The following is a 21146-nucleotide window of genomic DNA, read 5'->3' on the forward strand; positions in this document are numbered from 1 at the left end:
GATCTCAGAATCCTGGAATTGAACCCCATGTGAGTATCCCCACTTGGTGGGGCATCTGCTTCTCCCTCTCCCTTTGTCCCTCCCCCTGCTCCTTCTCTCTCTCACTCACTCTCTCTCAAATAAATAAAATCTTAAAAATTAAAAATATAATAACATTAAAAAATGTGAAATTCTTTTAAATTTCTTTTCTCCAGCCATTTGGCTTTTTAAACTTATTGCATTGTGATTCTATGATTTATTAAATTTTAGGATGTTATGTGTTTACTTGTATATATACACTTTTTTTTCTCTGAAACTCCATAGTGTCATTAAATTTGCTAATTCCTGTATCATTTATTCTGGGAGAAAAAGGTCTAAACCATATATCAGTTTAATAAAACATTCTCTTCAGGCATTAAATTCAAGTGAATATATTAGTCAGATCTTAATTATAAACAACAGGATACTTTTTAAAAATGAGATATTGTTAATCCTATATAACATTCTTGCAACATTTGATTACCTATTTTTAAACTGATTTTTAAAAATTAGCCAATTTTATGTATTATAAAGTCTTCAGTCCAGATGAATATTTTAAATGCTTTGATTTTCATTAGATATTGTGCTTCTTCAGCTTACTAAAAAGAGGTAAAAAGCTTCAAACCACACCACTCTACTAAACAGCAGGTGTCAGCTCTAACTGCTTCTGAAAATATTTAATGTATTCAGTTAATCGAATTCTTTAGAGAATATTACAATCCTGTTCATTTGTCTTATGCAGTCCTTGTGGTAGATTTTCTTTCTTATTTACTGCACCCCGTTACAGTCTATGATAAAATTATATCTGAGATTTTTCTGGTTTCCCAGTAAAATCAATTTTAGCCTTCTACGGCCTTTCAATCACAATAAACTGAGAGTCCCACTAGTTCCATTTCCTGACTTCTAAAATCACAGATCTTCCTTCTGAGCATTCTGTGACTAGTTTGACAATTTTGGAAACCTCACTTATCTCAAATTAACACACAGTATGTCAAATATTTTAAAGCTTTGTAGATGGATGTACATCAAAACATAAGCATCATTGTGCTTTTCTCACGAGTTTATGAAGCCGATTAAATCAAATTGAAGAAACCATTAAAAGCTATAGAATTTGGTCTGCGGCAGCATACACCTGAACAGTAGAGGCAAGTGACCATCCTTCGTATGTTTGCAAGTTCAATTAGGTAGATATAGCCTGAGGTCAGTTATTTATTTATTTATTTTTTAAGATTTTTTATTTCTTCATGTAACAGAGAGATCACAAGTAGGCAGAGAGACAAACAGAGAGAGAGGGGGAAGCCGACTCCCTGCTGTGCAGAGAGCCCGATGTGGGGCTCAATCCCAGGACCCCGAGATTATGACCTGAGCCGAAGGCAGAGGATTACCCACTGAGCCACGCAGGCACCCCTGAGGTCAGTTATTTAAGGAGTATGTGCACTTAGTGTCATCTTACGACAGACAGTTGTATTTTTAAAGAAATTCTGTTTTTCAAGAGTCATAAAATGTGAATCAGTTCTCTAGAAGGCAGCCAAGCCTTTGAGAACAAAGTTGAAACAGTAACATCTGCATGTGTAGTGCTTGGCTCCATGCTCATTTTGCAGAACCTTTGCATGATTTTTTTTATTTAAAGTGGTGCCTTCACTTTGTAAAAAATAAGTGATAATTTTTTTAAAGATTTTTATTTATTGATTTGCCAGAGAGAGAGAGAGAAAGAGACAGAGAGAGAAGGAAGACAAGCAGGGGGAGTGGGAAAGGGAGAAGCAGGCTTCCCGGTGAGCAGGAAGCCCAATGCGGGGCTTGATCCCAGGACCCTGGAACCGTGACCTGAGCCGAAGGTAGACCCTTAAGGACTGAACCACCCAGGTGCTCCCAAAAAATAAATGATAATTTTTCTGTTAAACTAAACAGAGGGATACTGAGGAAATAAACATGCTCTTATAACTTTATTTCAAATGGACACCTAACTATGCCAAACATAGAGCATTATTCTGTTTATTTTAAATGTTAACTTTGTGTCTATTTCTGGTTCATTGAGGGTTTGTGTGTCTGTGTGTATTTAACTTATAGGTAAAGCACATTTCTTGTTTTAGTAGAATAATGACCTGAGGACAAATTCGTGGGGAATATTAGTGGATTGAAAAGAGTTAAAAATGAATAATTAAGAAGTTTTCAGGTAGATTAAATAAATCTTGCATAAGAAGCATCAATGTTTCATCAAGCCATGAGCCTCACCTGGAAATCCTGTCTGTCCCTTCCTCTTCCCAGAGAGTGAAATACAATAACCTCTAAGGAAGTATAATCTCAAAACTCCTGTAATTAGTCTAAGGAAAGCACATCTTCCTCCACCCAACCACCAACTCATTTTAGAATGTTCCTCCTAAATGGTGAAGCTTAGGGCCAGGAAGGCAGGTTACCTTCCCTAAACACTTCTATTGTCTATTATCCACACTTAAAATTTCGCCATTGTTAATTCATTCAGGTGGGTCTTGGAGGCTTTTAGAATCAATGTTTATCATGGAGACTTTCCCTCTGGCATGCTAAGATGACTAAAAGTTACTTTCTAAGGTAGTCTAAGTTAAGTTTTGTATATCAAATACACACTGTTCTATCAATAATGCTTCTGAAAGACAAATCTCATACTCAATATCAATATGATTAGGGGTAACTTAACACATCAATTGGAATAAGTTTTAGTGACAGACCTTATTCTGTTTCCCCTCCTCCTTACCAAAGTTCACAGAAAACTCAGACAAAATCCAATGTCTAGATAGCGGGGAGATCAATAATTTTATCAGGCACATGGACATAAGAGTATGAAGGAAGTAGAATTTCCATGTCCTACTCTTATCACTACTTTAGAATCATTTTAACATACCACTATTGCTCCAACCTCTATTTCTCACATCCTCTCCCCTGGAAGATGGAAGAACTCTTATACATGCCCATTACAGAGTGCTTTTGTACACAGATTCATTTCCTATAAGAAGTATCAATTTAAGATGTGTGTTACATCTACTTTAGTCAAGAAAAAGCAAAGCCCCGTATATGTAAACGCAAAGGAGTGTGTTGGTGCATGCAAACAACCAAGTTTTAAAAAATGGTGATTGAAAAATAAAGTCGATTTTGCCTCTCATTTTATTTTCACTGAGCGTTAAAAATACCCTTATTACCCAAATTTTAAATGTCTTTCCCATTTCACTGATGACTTTTATGTTTGAATTGGCAGGAAAAATTTTTAAATCAATTCAGTCAAAATTCTGATTGATTTGGATAAATATGAGAGTGATGTCTTCATTGAAGCAAATACGTATTTTTAAATTATTGTAATAAGGAATATTTAGGTACTAAGTCTTGGTGCTGAACCTTGTGTGTTCAAAGAAATATCATACATACTAAATATTATTTTATTTCTAAAGATTAAAAAATTGTCATTTTTCATAATTCATTTATTTCCCCCATAGTATAAACCTTACTTGAAAATAGGTGTTATTCAAAAACTTAATCTTCTGTGAAAAGATTTTTGATGTTTTTGTTATATTTCTACTTGGATATAATATATTCCGTTTTATTCCACAAGAATTTTATATTTAAATACAATAATCAATGAACATCACATAAACATAATAGTAAAATGATATGGAACAGCACTTTGAATATTTTCATAAACATATTTTGTATCTCATATTGCACCCATTTCTATTTCCAGCATGCTAGATTATAATCACTTTGATGAACAACTTAAAAGTTTAATTAGCCTCTCTTTTTCTCTCTATTTTTTTTTAAGTTTCTGCACTTCTTTGGCAACTTCTTTCTTTCTCAGGAAACTTCATTCTTTGCCTGAAATCTATAAAATAAAACCCATGCTCTTTAGTCTGTCAATAAAATTTTCATACATTTGTTCTAATTATTTTTTTAAAATTAAAGTATAATATCTTATATTCTCTTTCAATCAAGAATATGTGTGTGTTGGGGCACCTGGGTGACTCAGTGCGTTAAGCCTCTACCTTCAGCTCAGGTCATGATCTCAGGGTTCTGAAATTGAGCCCCGCATCAAACTCTCTGCTCTGCAGGGAACCTGCCTCCCCCTCTCTCTCTGCCTGCCTCTTGTCTACTTGTGATCTCTCTCTGTGTCAAATAAATAAATAAAATATTTTTTTTTAAAAAAGAATGTGTGTGTGTGTATCATGTGTGACTCTATGTGTATACGTGAGTATTCCTGAATGAAATTTTTCCATTTCCAACCCCACACAATTCTTTATATTATTCCAAATGTCTACAATGTCTTCCTGTTCTCTTTACCTAACTAAATTCTTCCCAACCCTTGTGTTAGAATAACTCCTGTGACACCTTACCACAGATAAACAGAATCTCAGTGGCTTAACACTACCAAGACCTTTCTCTCCCTCAGATACAGTGGAGGCCTCAGGTGGCTCAGGTAGCTCTCCTCCATCCCGTAGCCATGATATCTGGAGGAACAGATTACTTCCAGGTGTTGAGACAGAAAAAGAGAATACTGGAAGATGCTGACTGACACCTAACTGCCCTCACCGAGAAACCATACAGGTCACTTCCTCTTTTACCCCTCTGGCATGGTTCCATGGTTCCAATCTAACTAAACAGGAAGCTCAGAGAAGGAGGGAAACACATGGAATCTTGGGGATACACTATCTCCAACAGTTCTATTAATATGGACACAATCTACTTCTAATGTAAAAGCTTAACCCACCACCTCAACTGAAAGCAATCTTTTTCTCTTCTGAAATTTTATACTAATTTCCTATAAAATTCCCCATTTTATCTTGTCACATTTTTTCTACCATCTTTTTAAAAAAAGATGTAGGGGCAGAGGGAGAGAGAATCCTGAAGCAAACTCCCCACTGAACGTAGAGCAGGGCTCCATCCCAGGACACTGAGATCATGACCTGAGCTGAAATCAGGAGTCAGTTGCCGAAGTGATGGAACCACCCAGGTGCCCCTCTACCACCTTTTTCATTAAAACAACTTTTCCAAAGTTTCTTTTCTTTTCTGAATTAAATTATAAGTTCTTTGAGGGTAGGATCTATGTCCATAGTAACAATGTCCTGAGAGTGCTTAACAAGACATCTTACCTGCGGTGGAAGCTCAATCAGGAGTTTTTGCTAATTTCACATTCCAAACAGGGTCCAGGAACGGGGAAGTGTTTAATGAAATAAGACTTCTGTTGGACGGCAGGCTTCTCATGTATGACATACATTATAAAGACTAATTATCATTTTGCTGATGACGTTTCTTCAGAAAGGCTGGGTCCAAGGACAGATTCATCTGAAAAGGGTTTTTTTTTTTTTTTTTTAAAGATTTTATTTATCTATTTGACAGAGATCACAGGCAGGCAGAGAGGCAGGCAGAGAGAGAGGAGGAAGCAGGCTTCATGCTGAGCAGAGAGCCCAATGCGGGCCTCTATCCCAGGACCCTGAGATCATGACCTGAGCCGAAGGCAGCGGCTTAACCCACTGAGCCATCCAGGCGCCCTGAAAAGGGTTTTTTAAGAGGAGTCGGTCGCACTATATATGACTGCTCTTCTGAATCACTCTAAAGTCTCAAGATAGCTTTGGATCCTCTCAAGTTGCTAATAATGCTGTTGTTGATGACAACAGTAACAGTTTTCAGTGATAAAGGACGGTTTTCAAAAATTAACTACTTTAATCCTCAAAACAAACCTGAAGGAAGGAAGGATGTTATCATAAAGCACACTGCTTGATTAAGGAAATTGAGGTTCAAAGTAATCATAGAACTTATAATCACACAACGTCAGCATTGACAAAGACCTTAAAAATGTTCTAGTCCAGTGGTTTCGTTTACAGTTGAAAAAATCGCAGCCCGGATAGGTTAAGTGACTCGTGCAAAGTCCTGCAGAGAATGAGTGGATACAGCAAAATGAGAGCTCCTCAAGTCCAGTGATATTTGGACTGCACGATTCTGTCTTTTATTTAATTAAGGGCAACCCAAAATATGCATTGTTTAAAAAAGCTATTTAAAACACTGTCTACCTGAAATGGAGTAAATGTCAAAAGGACTCTGTAAGTCAGAAGTTTTTAATATCTTTTACTTCTTCCTCATTAAAAGAGAGAAATCTTTGGGGAAGAAAAAGAGAGCACGCTCTCTTAGGTGAAAGTGTTCAGTATAAATCCTGAACCTTAACTATATTTGATTTTAAATTGGGTATGCAGCAAGTATGTGAAGTTAACTACAGGTTTAAATTCTACTCAACGTGTGACATACCTAGGAAATACAGCAAAGAGAAAGAGAACAGAAGATATTTAGAACTCTTCTTAATATAGAATTGATAACAACCTCATTTGGTTTCCAAAATATTTGGTAGCATTCATTTTAAACTAGTAACAGCAATTCTACTATAAATTATTTCCACCATTATTTTAAAGCTAGAATATTGTTGATAGTATTTAATATGAACACTCTCCATGTCCCAGATTCTGTAAGAAACAAATAAAATATGCAGTTCTGTTTCCAGGACAGTTTCATTTGCATATCATTACACTTTTAACCCTCAATTTTTATTCTTTTAGAGACCATTAAAGGGGCTGGTAATCATGCCTTATATATTATAAACAACACTTGGGTCATCAAAGAGATCATGTGGTCCATTCCTCTGATTCTGAGCATGATAACCTTAGATCATTCAAAACTACAGTTACTTCTCTAATTTTTCAAGACATCAGGTGTGAAGAAGAAATCAATAAAATAGAAAGTGTATTTCCTTGAAGCTGATCTGTAAAAGAAATTGAGCTGTATCTTATAAGGAATCAAGTAATTAGCGTTTGGTCTCAAGCTCACAAACAAAAGGTAAACTAAAAACACTATACCAAGATGCAAAATAACATTTTATTAAAGCAATAGTGAAGTCATCAAGTGATACTCGATTTATTCTCAAATGATTGATTCAGGCAATACGCACTGTTAGAGTTCAGAGAAGGGGGAAATATATCCTGACATTCAATAGAAATTCTCTCTTACTGTAACTAAAGGCAATTTTATTTGACGTAGTCTTTTGTGATCTCTAGAACTGACAAGTTGCAAGTATCTTTTTTTAAAAAAGTTCTCCCTAGGTTAGATGTTACCTATGAATTCTGAGCCTTCTTTTGTATATTTTCCTCTATGTTTCAGTTGAGTATCTATTAAATAATCTATCTCAATTGATAATTATGTTTTAAGTAAATTTCCATGATACAGCTAACTTTAATGGGGAAGCTCATTCCTATCTCCCATGTACATTCAGCATAGTTAAATCCAGGCTGTTACCTTTCATGATTTACAAATTAGGTTTAGCCTTATTTGAGTCTAGGTAGGCCTTTCTCACCTCTAATAGACACAGTTCTTTCTTGAAATATGTGCTCTGACCCCATAGCTCCATCTTTTTTTGAAAGCGACTTGATTCAATTCTGTTCAAATATATTAATATTGCCATTGCAAATAATTCACTTGGCAGGGACAAAAAAGTTCACATGTCAATGTGATTAGAAAAGAGGTGAGGCACTGGAATAAGTGAAAGAGGCATTTTGGAATTAATCAAGGTAAGAGTACCTGCACACCATATTTTACCCACACAAAAGTACAGGGTATATGCAATGCATGCTTTCCCTTGGCCTTATTATTTCACGTTGCCTCGTAATTGATAAATCATTCCTTAATTAATCAATCCTACTTCTAAACTACACAACATTAGGTCAAATGTTCTTGTTGATGAGTTTCTTCTTGTATCCTAAATTTCTGAAAGTAACAGAATGTAGAAGCAGGAATAGAAAGCATGTATGTTGTGTAGAAGGAAAATGTTAAAGACTACAGAGTAAAAGAAAAAAAAAACCTCTTTTGGTTATAAAGTCTTTTCAACGTAATGCAAATCTGATAGAGAGACGCTTGAAATAATTTGGGGGATTTTCTTTACCACTGATGAAATGTCTGTGGGCTCAGTGACGTCTGTCACTGTGTTTATTGCGTAGATTGAAATGCCTGTTCTTTAGTCCCCGTTATAACGTTCTTTAGTCTCACAATAACGGGGACTGTTCCAAGTCCCCGTTATTGTGTCAGATCGGCAGCATACAAGAACACAGCCAAATCCACTCTAGCTATTTCTCCTCGCTAAATATATTGTTGGAGATACTCTGTCAGGGTATGAACACAGGATGGTGAAAGAGAACAAGGCCCTCCTCCACCCAAACTTTCTCTCATGTCTGTCACACCCCACAAAGAGGCAGGAGACCTGATATGGAGAAAATACATAGACTCAAGCCCCATACAGCTGTTCGTCTCTTGTATTTCACCCTCACAGGTGCTGGGATACTTTCTCTCCAGAGGAAACAGTATCTCTCTTGGACACTGTGAAGGATATAAACCAACCATTTACACAAGGGATAGCATAAACAAGCAGATATGGCATCAATCATTAGATAAGATTCTATTTCCACTAAATTATCCTGAATGTTTTTAATAGCACTCAAAATGGGCCAGAGTACAGAGAAACCAGAACAAATTTAAACTTAGACTACAGTGGATCATACCTAACCGTAAGCATGCTGGTGCCAGTGCTCAAGCGAATGATTCCATAGCAAGAATTATGTCTCTTGCCCTAGTTGTTCAAATTATATCATTGAATAAGTTTCCTAGAAATCAAGCTAGGTATAACAAATCTGCTTGCAGGAGCTTAATCTGGGGCTGTTGCTGGGAAACAACAGAACAGTTGTTGAAGGGAAAATTAGAACCTGACTCACCCACCTTCACCTGTACTGATATTTAACTATATTCATATCTCCTATGTATTTTCGTGTGTTATGGAGCCACCTCTAATAATAGGCCATCCATTCATTCAGCCAATACTTAAATAGCATTCTTTTAATGCCAATCACTATGGCAAATCATAAGCTTTCAACAAAAACTGCAATCCACTGAAAATGCCAATCCCTTTCATTGCACTTACATAAAAACTAACTGAGAGGCAGACCCATTAGATCTATATGCAAGTTATGACTAGGTGGCCAGTGCAAGAAGAAATAGCTGTAAAGTAAGGAAGAAATGCTGTATTTACCAAAAAAGCTTTTCATTGTTGAAATAAATGCTACTTTGAAAATGTAAAGTCATTGTTCCATATTCTTGTTAAATGATTGCAATGAAGATTCCTTGAAATCAGGTGGGGAAAAAGAGGAACACGGAAAAACCTACGAAAAACTGATGATGGTAATTGGACCAAAGATTTCTGAAATATCACTTATCTTCTCACAGGTCACATCATCATCTCTTTGCAACTTATTTGAACTTGGAGCATATGGGCTGTTTGTATTTGTGTGTGAGTATAATATATATACAAAAGCTACAGAAATATATTTTAATATGTATAAATATAAGTATACACAAGCATTTAGAAAATATATTACACACATAATTATTAGGAAAATAGGAATAAGAAACAAAATATCTGCTTTACAAAGCATAAAACTCTTATAATGAACTCACATATCAGAAAATTCCACATTTAGAGGATATATTTTGAAAGCATATTGTCAAAAGCCATAAGACTTACTGCCATTATTCTTAGAGGAACGAACTTGTGAGTCATTTCATTGGGTTTCATTTTAAGAAGGTTTCAATTCTTAGTCAGAAAGAATATATGACAGTTGAGATAGGAAAGTTTTTGTCACCATGACCACATTCTTGGAAAAAAAACTAAAGAAAGTTGAGCAAGTCTTCTTAGTCTAAAAATAGATTTCAATGCAACTTTCACCTTTTCTAGACACGTAGAAAGTGGCCCTCACATACCTGTATAATTGCAGTTGATTCTAAGAAGTGTTTATTCATATATAAGAAATATGATTTGTTAATCATATTCTTGATATTAATTTTGATTCTTTGGGAGTCACTTCTTTTGCTACTTTTATGTGGCCCCTTTTTATAATGTGACTGTTACAGTGAATGTCATAATTTGACATACACAGAGTTCATCTTTATTCTAACTGGATTTTCTTATAAGGAAATGTTTGGAATTAGAGCTATAGGCTTAGTTAAGAATCACCATAATTCTGTCTCTCTGTCTCTTGCAAACACACACAACATACTAACCTAGTTTTCCATATGCTTCTTTGAGTGATTGTTCCCAACCACATACACTGAATGACTGTGCTGATTAAATTCTGTGATCTTTTCTTCACATTTAATTCATCTTGTCAGGTATGGAAGACCAATGGCTTCATTTAAAAAAAAAAAAAAAAAACACCACCACCAAAACAAAACAGAGGGCTTTGTTTCCTTGACCTTTAGTTCCAAGAAAAATACTAAAACACTGAAACACACACATCTAAGTGGCAAACATTTTTAGCTAATTTCTATTTTGTCAAGGCGAGAGAGAGATTTCTAAGCTTTAAAATGAGTCAGAGTTTTAGAGTCAATGCAGTTTTTCCCTCTGCCTTGGAGAGCTGCTGGAGAAATGGCCCTCCACGTCTCTGTCAGATTCCCACACGCAGCCTGTGAAGTTTCCCCATGTCCAGGCTGGTTATCTCACAAATCTGTGCAAAGCTCCAGTGAATAATTTATACCAGGCATGAGGTGACAAGTTAAACACGCCCATTTTGTCTAAAATACTATGAAGGCATCAAGATGGAGCCAAGCTGCGGGGCAAGGGGAGCTCGGCTGATGGGAACCTGAGTATGTCTAGAAGAGAGGACGCTGCTGTAAAGAAAATGAAATGTAATGAGATACTTTTTCATGCATAATTCATAGGTGAAAACATGACTGCATAAAAAAGCCACGGATTTTAACAAGGCGAGCCTGCAATCATGTGCATTATCTTCCCAGAGGAACTTTATGTAATATTGGTCAAAAGGAGAGGATTCTGAATACCAGTACAAAATAAAGCCGACAGGTTTTCAAATGTAGCAGAATTTACTTTAATGTACAATGCCTGGAAAAGAAACAATTTCTATTTACATCTGAAAATACTGCTGAGCCCAAATTTATTTTAAAACACTTGCTACCTCTTCTTTAAATGGCAAAAATAATAATAATAATTTTTTACACACACACACACACACACACACACACACACACATCTCCAGAGAAAGAGAATAGCAGATTCATATTGATAAATAACTAAAATCCATAAGCTGTATGTACTGAATGTTGTAGGGTTAGGTTAAACCGGACTTGGCAGGCATTTTCCCTTTTCTGGCAACAAAAGTTTAGATAGAAATGTTGTCAATGAAGAGGCTTTAAAAATGATGACAGGTTAGCTATTGTCAACATAAAATTTAATTTGGTTGTGTTGTAAGAGCCAACATGGTTATTTGACTCTCAAGACGAGGTTAAGGGCTAACACATCCCTGATTCGGGAGAGTGTTTCATATGTGGGGTTGTTAGTTAAAGGATTATAGAGGAATGTTGATTAAAGCTTGGGGTGTCTTAAATTTATCACCACCAAATCCTGAAGATGTCTTAGCTTGAAAGAATTGGTGAGGTGGAGGGTGGGGCTTGGGGGGTAGTCCTTTGACAGTCCACCCTTAGAAAACACGTAGCATTCTACAGAGTACAACCGAGGGGGTCAGAGAGGTCTGCAAAACTGAGAGGCTGGAGAGCTGTCTGGGCTTGTCTGCTTGGCTTATGCGACGTAATATTAATACTTGAAAGAAAAGCAAAGTAGCTACACTGTGTTCAGTTACAGTTCTGTGGTACTGATATTTGGCTGAAGAAAGCATTAAATGTTGAAAAAGGTTGAAAATCAGCATCAAAGGGATCATCTCCTACGAGATTTTTGTTTAAGGTCCATGGTTTAAAGAACAGAGAGATATGTTATAAAGAACAGTGGGTTGAAGGGGCTTAGATGTCAGATAATCTGTTCCATTTTAGCAAAATTGTGTTATTAACCTCTGTTTGATATAACTCAGTTACACTTCAGGTTTTGACAACATTTGAAAAATGTGGGCTTTAGGAGTTAGGTGATGATTTAATTTCTAAATATGGAATCTGAGCTTTTGTGACTCATTGGCAGAATAAAGCATAACCAGGCCTGGAGGTGGTTACAACAGAGAATTCTTTCCCTACCGGGACTTCCAGCCAGGATCCAGGGATATATTTATAGCTTGAGTTTGGTCATTTGCATGATGTTTAACTATTCACTTTAATACTACTGTGGTATATTCCTGGCACTGTTGTGGTATTAAAACGGATTTACAACCCGTGGCACCTTGTATGGCCTCAGTGACACGAGGTTATCTTTCCAGGATATCAAGAACTAACCAACTAGTTACACGTGTTTAACCCTAGCCACAGAATTTAATACCCATGGCTTGGGCTTACTTTTCTTGTTCTCCCTTTCTTCTTCCCTCCCTTCCTTTCTTCCTACACACACACACACACACACACACACACACACACAGTGACTTATCTCTGTTATTAAGAAATCCAAATTTGTAGCATGGCTGGGAAAAAGCAGTGCAGGGTGACACGATCTATTCCTGACTGTGCTGGGAGGGGAGAAGAAGTGATTGTCATCTGTTCCCTCCACCTGACAGATGTGCTCTCTTCTCCCTCCTCTTGCCAGTTCAGCACGCTGCTGAGAAGTTTGCTACATCGAAGGATCAATTTTCCAGCACAGAAAGAATTTGTTTGCTTGTACACCTGTGCTATAAAGGAAGTTTCCCTATTGCTTATGCCAGTTGGATGACTTACTGAATTCTTTAGCATATATAAAAATGCAAAGTGCCTGAAATGGGAATCAAATGATAACATTATTAGAATTCTCTCTTGGGGTCAGATGAGACGGATGGCTGCATTCGGAGGATGTGTCTGGGTACAGCTTCTCTCATCTAAATTTGTTTCCTATTTGTTTCCTTTTCTGTGAAAGCAATGCACATATTAAGTATCATATAGAATACAAAGCACATTTGAAATAAAGAGGGGGGCAGAATGAGACAAGAATTTTGAAACTCCCATTGACTGAATTTCATGCAAAAGGATGGCAAAGGCCATCTGGTCTTCTGGATCCTACCTTTCTCCTGCAACCTTCTCCAGTCAGACAATCTTATAAAACCAAGTCATGGGAAAAGGAAGATGCAATCCCTGAATCAAATACATTTGTTTCTCTCAGTCAATCAGATAAAATTAGATCATAATCACTTGCTTGAATTCTTTAAAAAATTCTCTTATGACACTTAAAACATTGGTCCCTTTTGGGGTTTGGTTTCTGTTTGTCTCTCCAACTTCATTTCTCACCATTCTCCTCTCTTTCTGCTTTAGCCACTCTGGCTTCCATGAAAATAAGAAAGATGACAGGATCTAGAAGCAAGAGTAGAGAAGATGGTCTGGCAAGAGCTGTACTTCCCCCATTGTCATGAGGAGAAGCCATAGGAAATTAAGAATAGTAGGAAAACGAGGAAATCCTTCTTTAAGAGTTCTTCTTAGTAAGTGACACAAGATGAGGAAAACTTTTAAGGATTTCAGAATTCAGATTTTCTCATAAAATTACCTAGAGAAATTAGAGTCATTCCATGCATCTAGACAAGGAAATGATGATCACTAGAAACCAGCATGGGTTCACTAAGAATAACAATTTTGGGCAAATTTCATTTCTTTCTCGACAGTGTTATTAGATGAAAAGATTAGAGTATAGTAATAACATTTGGCAAGGTCTCTTGTGATGAAAAACCTTGACTCCATGCTTATAAATTTGATCAATTGAATGCAGCAAAATAATTTTGCCCAAAGCAGCTGACCATTAACAATCCAGAAAGAGAAATCCAGTTGTGAGTCACAGGGCTCTATCCTCCTCCCTTCTACTCACAATATATGAATAATTTGGATGGAAAACTGCAAGGCATGTTTATCAAATTTGTCGGTAACCTGAAACTGGAAAGAATGGATGGCTGCATGTAGAAAGAGTATTTAGTAATATGACAAAAAAAAAAAAAAAAAAAAAAAAACCTTGCTTGATTCCTAAAGTCGTTAATACTCCTGCATCTCCTTTTCTTTAAAAAGTTTTAAAATTAAAATGGTTTTTCCAGGATTTAGATAAAGCCAACTTTGGAATGTGCCTGGGTAAGAGTTCTAAAGGAATGAGAGCATGTAGAGTGATGGACTCTATCTACTCCTAAAAGTGTTTAAAAGTGTGAATTGATCAATGTAACATTAGTTCCTTCTACATGGGAGAGGAGGTTGACCGTTTATTTATTTATTTATATTTCTTTATTTTTGTTTTGAATATAGCTGACACACAATATTACCTGAGTTTCAGGTGTACAACTTAGTGATTTGACAAATTTAAACATTATATTGTGCTCACTACGAGGATAGCTACCATTTGTTCTATTATACCGTTATTACGATATCATTGACTGTATTCCTTATGCTCTGTGTTTTATTCCCATGACTTACTCATTCCATAACTGGAGACCTGTGTCTCCCACACCCATTCACCCATTTTGCCCAACCCCTCACCTGCCTACCTTCTGATAACTATCAGTGTGTTCTCTATATAGTTCTGATTTTGTTTATTCATTTTTTAGATCCCATTTATGAGTGGAATAATATGGTATTTTTTTTCTCAGTCTGTTTATTTCACTTAGCATAACCCTTCTAGGACCATCCGTGTTGTCATCAATAGCACGACCTCATCCTTTTTATGGCTATATAATATTCCATTGTGTATATATACTATATTTTCCTAATCTTTTCTATATACTGATGGATACATGTTACTTACATGTTGAGAACTTTTAATTGTCCCTGATCCTTTTAAGATTCCTATTTCCAACTACTTGCTGATTCTCTTCTCTGATTTAAGTCTATCCCTGTACTGAGGAATATCCAATATATGAACCACACCATCTGTACTTTCTAGATTACATTCTCCATAGGATTTAACTACTTTCGAGGAAGGAATTCTACATGTTTGGTCTAAACATGAAAAAGGTGGGCTTGCTTTTCCACAAATAGACTCCTGTAATGAAATAATGTAGAAATATGTGTTTTTAACACTTTTTTCCATTCAAAAGGCAAGTTTCTAACAAATGTACTTTGTGCTGAGAAGTTTGCAAGTCAGGTTAACTGCAAGAGACGATAGAAAAAAGCTTTAAATCTTCTGAATTTGTTTGTAACTATGCCTTTGACCATTGCCAATTTATGGAATACTTGAATTAAGATGAACCAGAGGCTGGGCATTTGGTTTATTTTAATATGTCATATGACTAGTTCTTGGAAATCAACTGATATTTACTTAGCTGCTTCCTTAGATCAAGGGCTTTATACTTTGTTACTGATGTAGCAGAATGCTGAAACATTCTGAATTGTAATCTGTGAGGAAAAAACAAGGGCACCATGGACTGTTTAAGGAAAAGTAGAAATCCAATTATAAAATGCACTGAGTTCCTGGGAATGTGAGACCACTGTCTTTTACCTTCGATGGTCCTGAGTTAAAAAAAAAAAAAAGGCAGAATAGTTTGCTTGAAATAAAAAAACTTAATATGAAATTTTTGAGAATTTGTTGAATATAAATAAGGCATCCTTTTTCCCTTCTCTTCTAAATTATGTAACTATAACACAATAAAAAAAAAAACCAACCTTGGGATGTTTTTAAAATTTATTTGGTAGGATTTTTGTGGAAATCATATGATTTTCCAAAATATATGGCTTTGACCAAATTTCTACATAGTGTACTACATTTTAGAAGAGCCACAAAGTATGTATATATTCCTGAACCAGAAATGTCCATCAACAAGTGAATGGATAAATAAATTACAATGTGTCCCTGTCATGGAATACTACTTGTCAATGAAAAAGAATAAACTACATAAATTCAATAACACAAATGAATCTCAACAAGGGTATGCTGAGTGAGAGGCCAAACATAGAAGAGTATATCCTGTATGGCTTCATTCATGGGAATTTCTAGAATGTCTCAAAACTAAACAACAGATTCAGAAAGCAGATCCATGTTTGCCTCACCAGGGATGAGGGATGCATAGTGAGAGAAGAAAACTTTTCTGGGTGATGTAAATGTTCTGATCTCGATCACAGTGGTACTTACACAGATGTATAAATGTGTCAAAACACATGGAACTATATATATTCAAAATTGATGTGGCTTATTCAGTACAGATTATACCTCAACAAAGTTGATTTAAACAAAACAAAACAGTTTACCAGGGTAGATTTCTGATCACGTGGCCCACCATGGAAGTATCCGGACACTTCTTTAAGCCACTAAAATGAGACTTATGGTCTTCTTGAAAGTTTCACCTCCTTAAGTACTGAAGTGCTTGCAGCCTGCATTTCAACAAGAGCTTAAAGTGGAGGTTACCTTGGAGAAAAGTGGACATCTATCCAGCACCTTCTCAGATCTGCAGAAGATGCTTTCAATACATGTATATATAGAGAGAGTAGTGTTTGAGAATTTCTGTCACAGAAGAGATTTCCTGTCATCAGGAAACTTCAAGATAAGCCATGTGGTAGGAATAATATATATTCAAGAGACCCGAATGTGGTGAAATGATTCCACCAAAAACAAGGGCAGGAGATTGTGGGTTCCATAGGAAAGAATTTGGAAACTTAGATGCAATAGACTGAGTGGTTGGACTCAGTCATTGGGGAACGTTTATGGGATTTGTGATGGGACCCGACCACATAACCTTCTAAGTCTACAATAAAATCTATTAAGGTTTATAGCAGAGTTGGTGGTTTGGTTCAGGGTGATCCAGAGTAGACAAGAGAAGTTAGCAAAGGCACCGGGGTCAGACTATGGGGCCCACTCACTGGGAATTTCAACAGACAACTTACAAGGCTCCCGGGTTTGCTCATGATAAAGGCCAGGGTCTTCCCATGTAAATCTGAAGCATTTATTAGACTTTCTGGTTTATACAATATTATTTGTACAAGATATGTATAACAAATTCTTAAAAATTATCTTAATGTAACAAATGAGAAATGTAAGACATTCTAGGGTAAGAGTTAAAAGGGATGGCAGCATATAAAGGCTGGCTCTCAGTCTGTTGAAATTTATATACTCAAAGTATGACTTTGCTTTTGTTATTGTGGATTGTGGGTAAATTCCCAAAAATCAAATATTTGTGTAAATATGTATTCTGAAACCAAATTTGTGTGAAACTGTGTTTTGGAATAATTTATTATGTGACATTTCTACTTAAGGTGGTTAAAATTTTAAAGATAAATTTAAGCAAAACTTTCAAGTGTTTCTATTAAAAGTTTATTATGTAAATATTAGATTTGCTGTTATGAAGTTTTTAAACTAACACCATTTTGAAGTTTTACTCTAATTCTCTTAAGACTTCTCTACATTTAAATTCTTAAATACTTCCTTTCTGTATTTAGGGGATAATTGAGACCAATACTTGGGGCCAGGAGTGATCAGAAAGAAAATCATCTTTCCTTATAAGTATGGAAATTTTTCTACTACCCCATTAAATATAAGCGTTGTCTTCCTTATAAGCACAAAGTTACCGTGCTGTCAGGCAAAGAAAAGATTAATTCTGGTTTTCATCTTTTTTTTTTCTTTTCAATTTAGTGTTTGTGAGAACATTGAAGAACTATACTACTTTTCTTTTTCCTAAAAGGATAAATAACTTAAATTAGCCTATAGAAATTGGCCTAGTTGTTTTTGTTTTTGGTGTATAGATTAGGCTGTGTCAATTGCTAAGTAAATTTTTTTAAAAGATTTTATTTATTTATTTCACACACACACACAGAGAGAGAGAGAGAGAGAGAGAGAGGGAGAGGGAGACAGGGAGAGAGGGGACACAAGCAGGAAGAGTGGGAGAAGACAAAGCAGGTTTCTCGCTGAGCAGAGAGCCGGATTCCGGCTCCACCCCAGGACCCCAGGATCATGACCTGAGCGGAAGGCAGCCACCTAATGATTGAGCCACCCAGGTGCCCCACTGAATGACTTTTAGAACAAGATTTCTAATCTTCAGGTTAAAACCTATTGGTGGGTCATAAAATAGTTTAGTAGTTTGTGGTCAGCATTTTTTAAAAATAGAATGATAGAAAATACCAAGAGTTCATCTCACATAGCATTGTTTTGGGAAACAGTTTTAAGCTATATATGCACATAGTTCTGTGTGTGTGTGTGTGTGAGAGAGAGAGAGAGAGAGAGAATGGGAGTGTGAGTGTGAGCGCTGGGTTGTAGGATAAAAAGTACTTCTCATTGTGGGTTGGAACAGCAAAATATTTGTAAATAGTTCATACAAATATTTTAGAAGTTTACCTAGAAGTTTGTAATGACTAAGATAATTTGGCATCCTTTCTATGAAGAAATAGGTAGCAAATTATTGTTGATTGAACACTCATATTCACGAATTTCCCTACAATGGTGTTGAATAAGGATATGAGGTTCACAGATGGCTCTCTTACATCTTTTTCTGAAGTTATTGCCTACACTTGCTTACACAACATTTCTTAAAACACTCTATCTGTTTATTTGCAGGATATTTCGAAAGTTAAAACATTATTGAACTTCTGTGGTTCAAATTTTGATGAAATATAAATATTCCATAATTTCTTTCCTATTTTTTATTCCCTTTGCCTGCAACACTCTGGCATCCAGTAGTATGTCATAAAGACATAGTACTTTGCTCATGCAGAAGTATTTTGTATAATTCAGCTATTATTTCCAATATGTCTCCTAAAGAAGGGTTTCCTGAACCACCATACCTAAAAGATACCCCTTAGTGTGTCGCAAAAATATTTTTTTTCTTTTTAGTAACACTATCACTTCTCTGAATCATCCTCTTTAATAATATATTTGTTTTCTTTATTTTTCTGACTATTTTATCTGAAATCCGTCCATAATTCTCTCCAGAATATAAGCATCCCCAAAACAAGGTCCTTGCCCAACTATCTACTGCTTGCCTTAGAAAAGTGTCTGCCACTGTCATTCCTCAGTAAATAAGTTGACTATATGACTGATTTAATTTCAGAAATGATGATAAAAATTTGCTGATTGTTTTATAAAAACTTTCTAAAAGTGAAAATGAGGATAGCTACAGCAATATAACATTTATAAGGAAATCTTTCTGACCCAGCTTTGCCCTCATTAGGCCTTATCTATTTATTTTATGTTTACTCTGAGTAGGAGTGTTCAGATTCCAAACCTTGAATCACTTAGGAAATAATCAAGGGGGGATGAAAAGCTTATGAACAACCTGGGCCAGCAAGAACATTTAAAACTGGAGTCAACTGTAACTATCATGGAGACAATTAAAATACTTGGAGTTTGTAACTACGGTGGATGCTTTACTATGTTACATTGTTGTTTTCAGAGTCCACATGAGCCCTCAGTGTATTAAAAGCTATTAATATACAACTGAAAGATTTTTTTTTTGGTAAGCAAATTAATAGAAGTAGATGCGTATTCTCTCTATTGCAGGCTGGGAAAACAATATATCTGCTTAAGTGCACTTACTTGTATGGAAAATAGGTAAATATAAAGTATGCTGAAAAGAAATAGGACAAGACCCTTGAGCTAAGAAGAAGCTGATCCTATGTTAAAGTTTAAATACTTCAAAAATAACATTATCTGGGGAAAATTTTGCCTCTATGGGTAATTAAATTTAGTCTTAAAAATTTAGAAATATGTAACATTTAATAAACTAGATGTGTTTTTTTTAATAATTTTTTATAAATATATATTTTTATCCCCAGGGATACAGGTCTGTGAATCGCCAGGTTTACACACTTCACAGCACTCACCAAAGCACATACCCTCCCCGATGTCCATAACCCCACCCCCTTCTCCCAACCCCCCTCCCAAACTGAGGGTAACTAGATGTGTTTTTAGTAAAATAGTGATATTAATATACTTTGGCTGTGATGTAGCTTTCTTAACTAAGATATTACTGTGATTGTTATTTGAAATAGCCTATTTGAAATAGGCTGCAGTTATTTGGCAGAAAGATCCTATAATAAATATGTTACATCCATTTTAATACCAAGGAACAATTAATAACTTTCAAGTTGAAATTCAGTTTATTTATATACATCCTTCTCCAGATTCTCATTAAGTACTACCCCTGTTTGTTATGTTTTAACAGATGTATGAAACACCAAAGAGGAAATATGTCAAATCAAATTGTTTATTATTTGATCTTAAAAGATGATCAAGAGGAGCAAATGTCCAATGTTTAAATTCTAGGACCTAAAATAAATATTTCAGAAAGACTCTCATCTTTTGTTGATTGCTAAAATACACCACAGGATGTCACTTTCTCATGACTTAATTCACTGTTAAGAAAAAAAAAATTCTTGAAAAAAATTGCTTTGTCTGACAAAGACAGAAGGTCTACTGAAATAGGCATTATTATATAATATATATATACAATGTTTGCATATATTGTATACAATACAACATCACTTTGGCAGCACATATACTGAAATTGGAATGATACAGAGAAGATCAGTGTGGCTCCTTACAAGGATGACACACAAATTTGACGTGTTCCATATTTTTGGTGTAAATGAAAGTTAAGAGAGTAAATCTTAAGAGTTCTTATCACAGGGAAAATATTTTTTTGTCACTGTATCAGATAGTGAATGTTAACTAAACTTGTAGTAATTGTTTCATGATATATGTAAATCAAATTATGCTGTACATCTTAAACATATGCAGTGGTGTATATTAATTATGTCTCAAGAAAACCAGAAATATAGATTGATTACATTACAAAAGCACAAACTGAAAGGTAAAAATAAGAATAGCAACAAAATAATGTTAGTCTATCTTATCGAATACTGAGCTGGTAACTGGTTCTGAACAATCTACTTTCTTACCAAAACTCTAGGAAGTGCTTATACCAGTTATACTTCTTCCCAATTTACAATGTAGAAAGTGATAATGTTTTCTTAGTTGAACCCCATAAGCACTTATATTAGATGTGCATAAATACCAGTGAAAGAACTTTATTTCCAAAACATGACATGGGTACAATGTTTTGGGGGATAATATACTTTTTCTATTACTGCCACAGAAACACTACTTTGGTTAAAAAGAGAATGATTGATTGGCTGATTGACTAGTTATGACAACTCTATTTACTCTCACTTTCAAATCTATTACCCAGAATGGTTCAGGGCAGCCGGATGGCTCA

At 35.5% G+C, this 21146-nt stretch overlaps 1 pseudogene; it reads left to right on the forward strand.

Moving 5' to 3' along the window:
- The first annotated feature begins 20409 nt into the window (after positions 1–20409).
- Positions 20410–20509, forward strand: LOC122905747 (annotated as a pseudogene).
- The last annotated feature ends 637 nt before the right edge of the window (positions 20510–21146 follow it).

Source organism: Neovison vison, chromosome 4 (assembly GCF_020171115.1).
Source record: "Neovison vison isolate M4711 chromosome 4, ASM_NN_V1, whole genome shotgun sequence".
NCBI classification, from domain to species: domain Eukaryota; kingdom Metazoa; phylum Chordata; class Mammalia; order Carnivora; family Mustelidae; genus Neogale; species Neogale vison.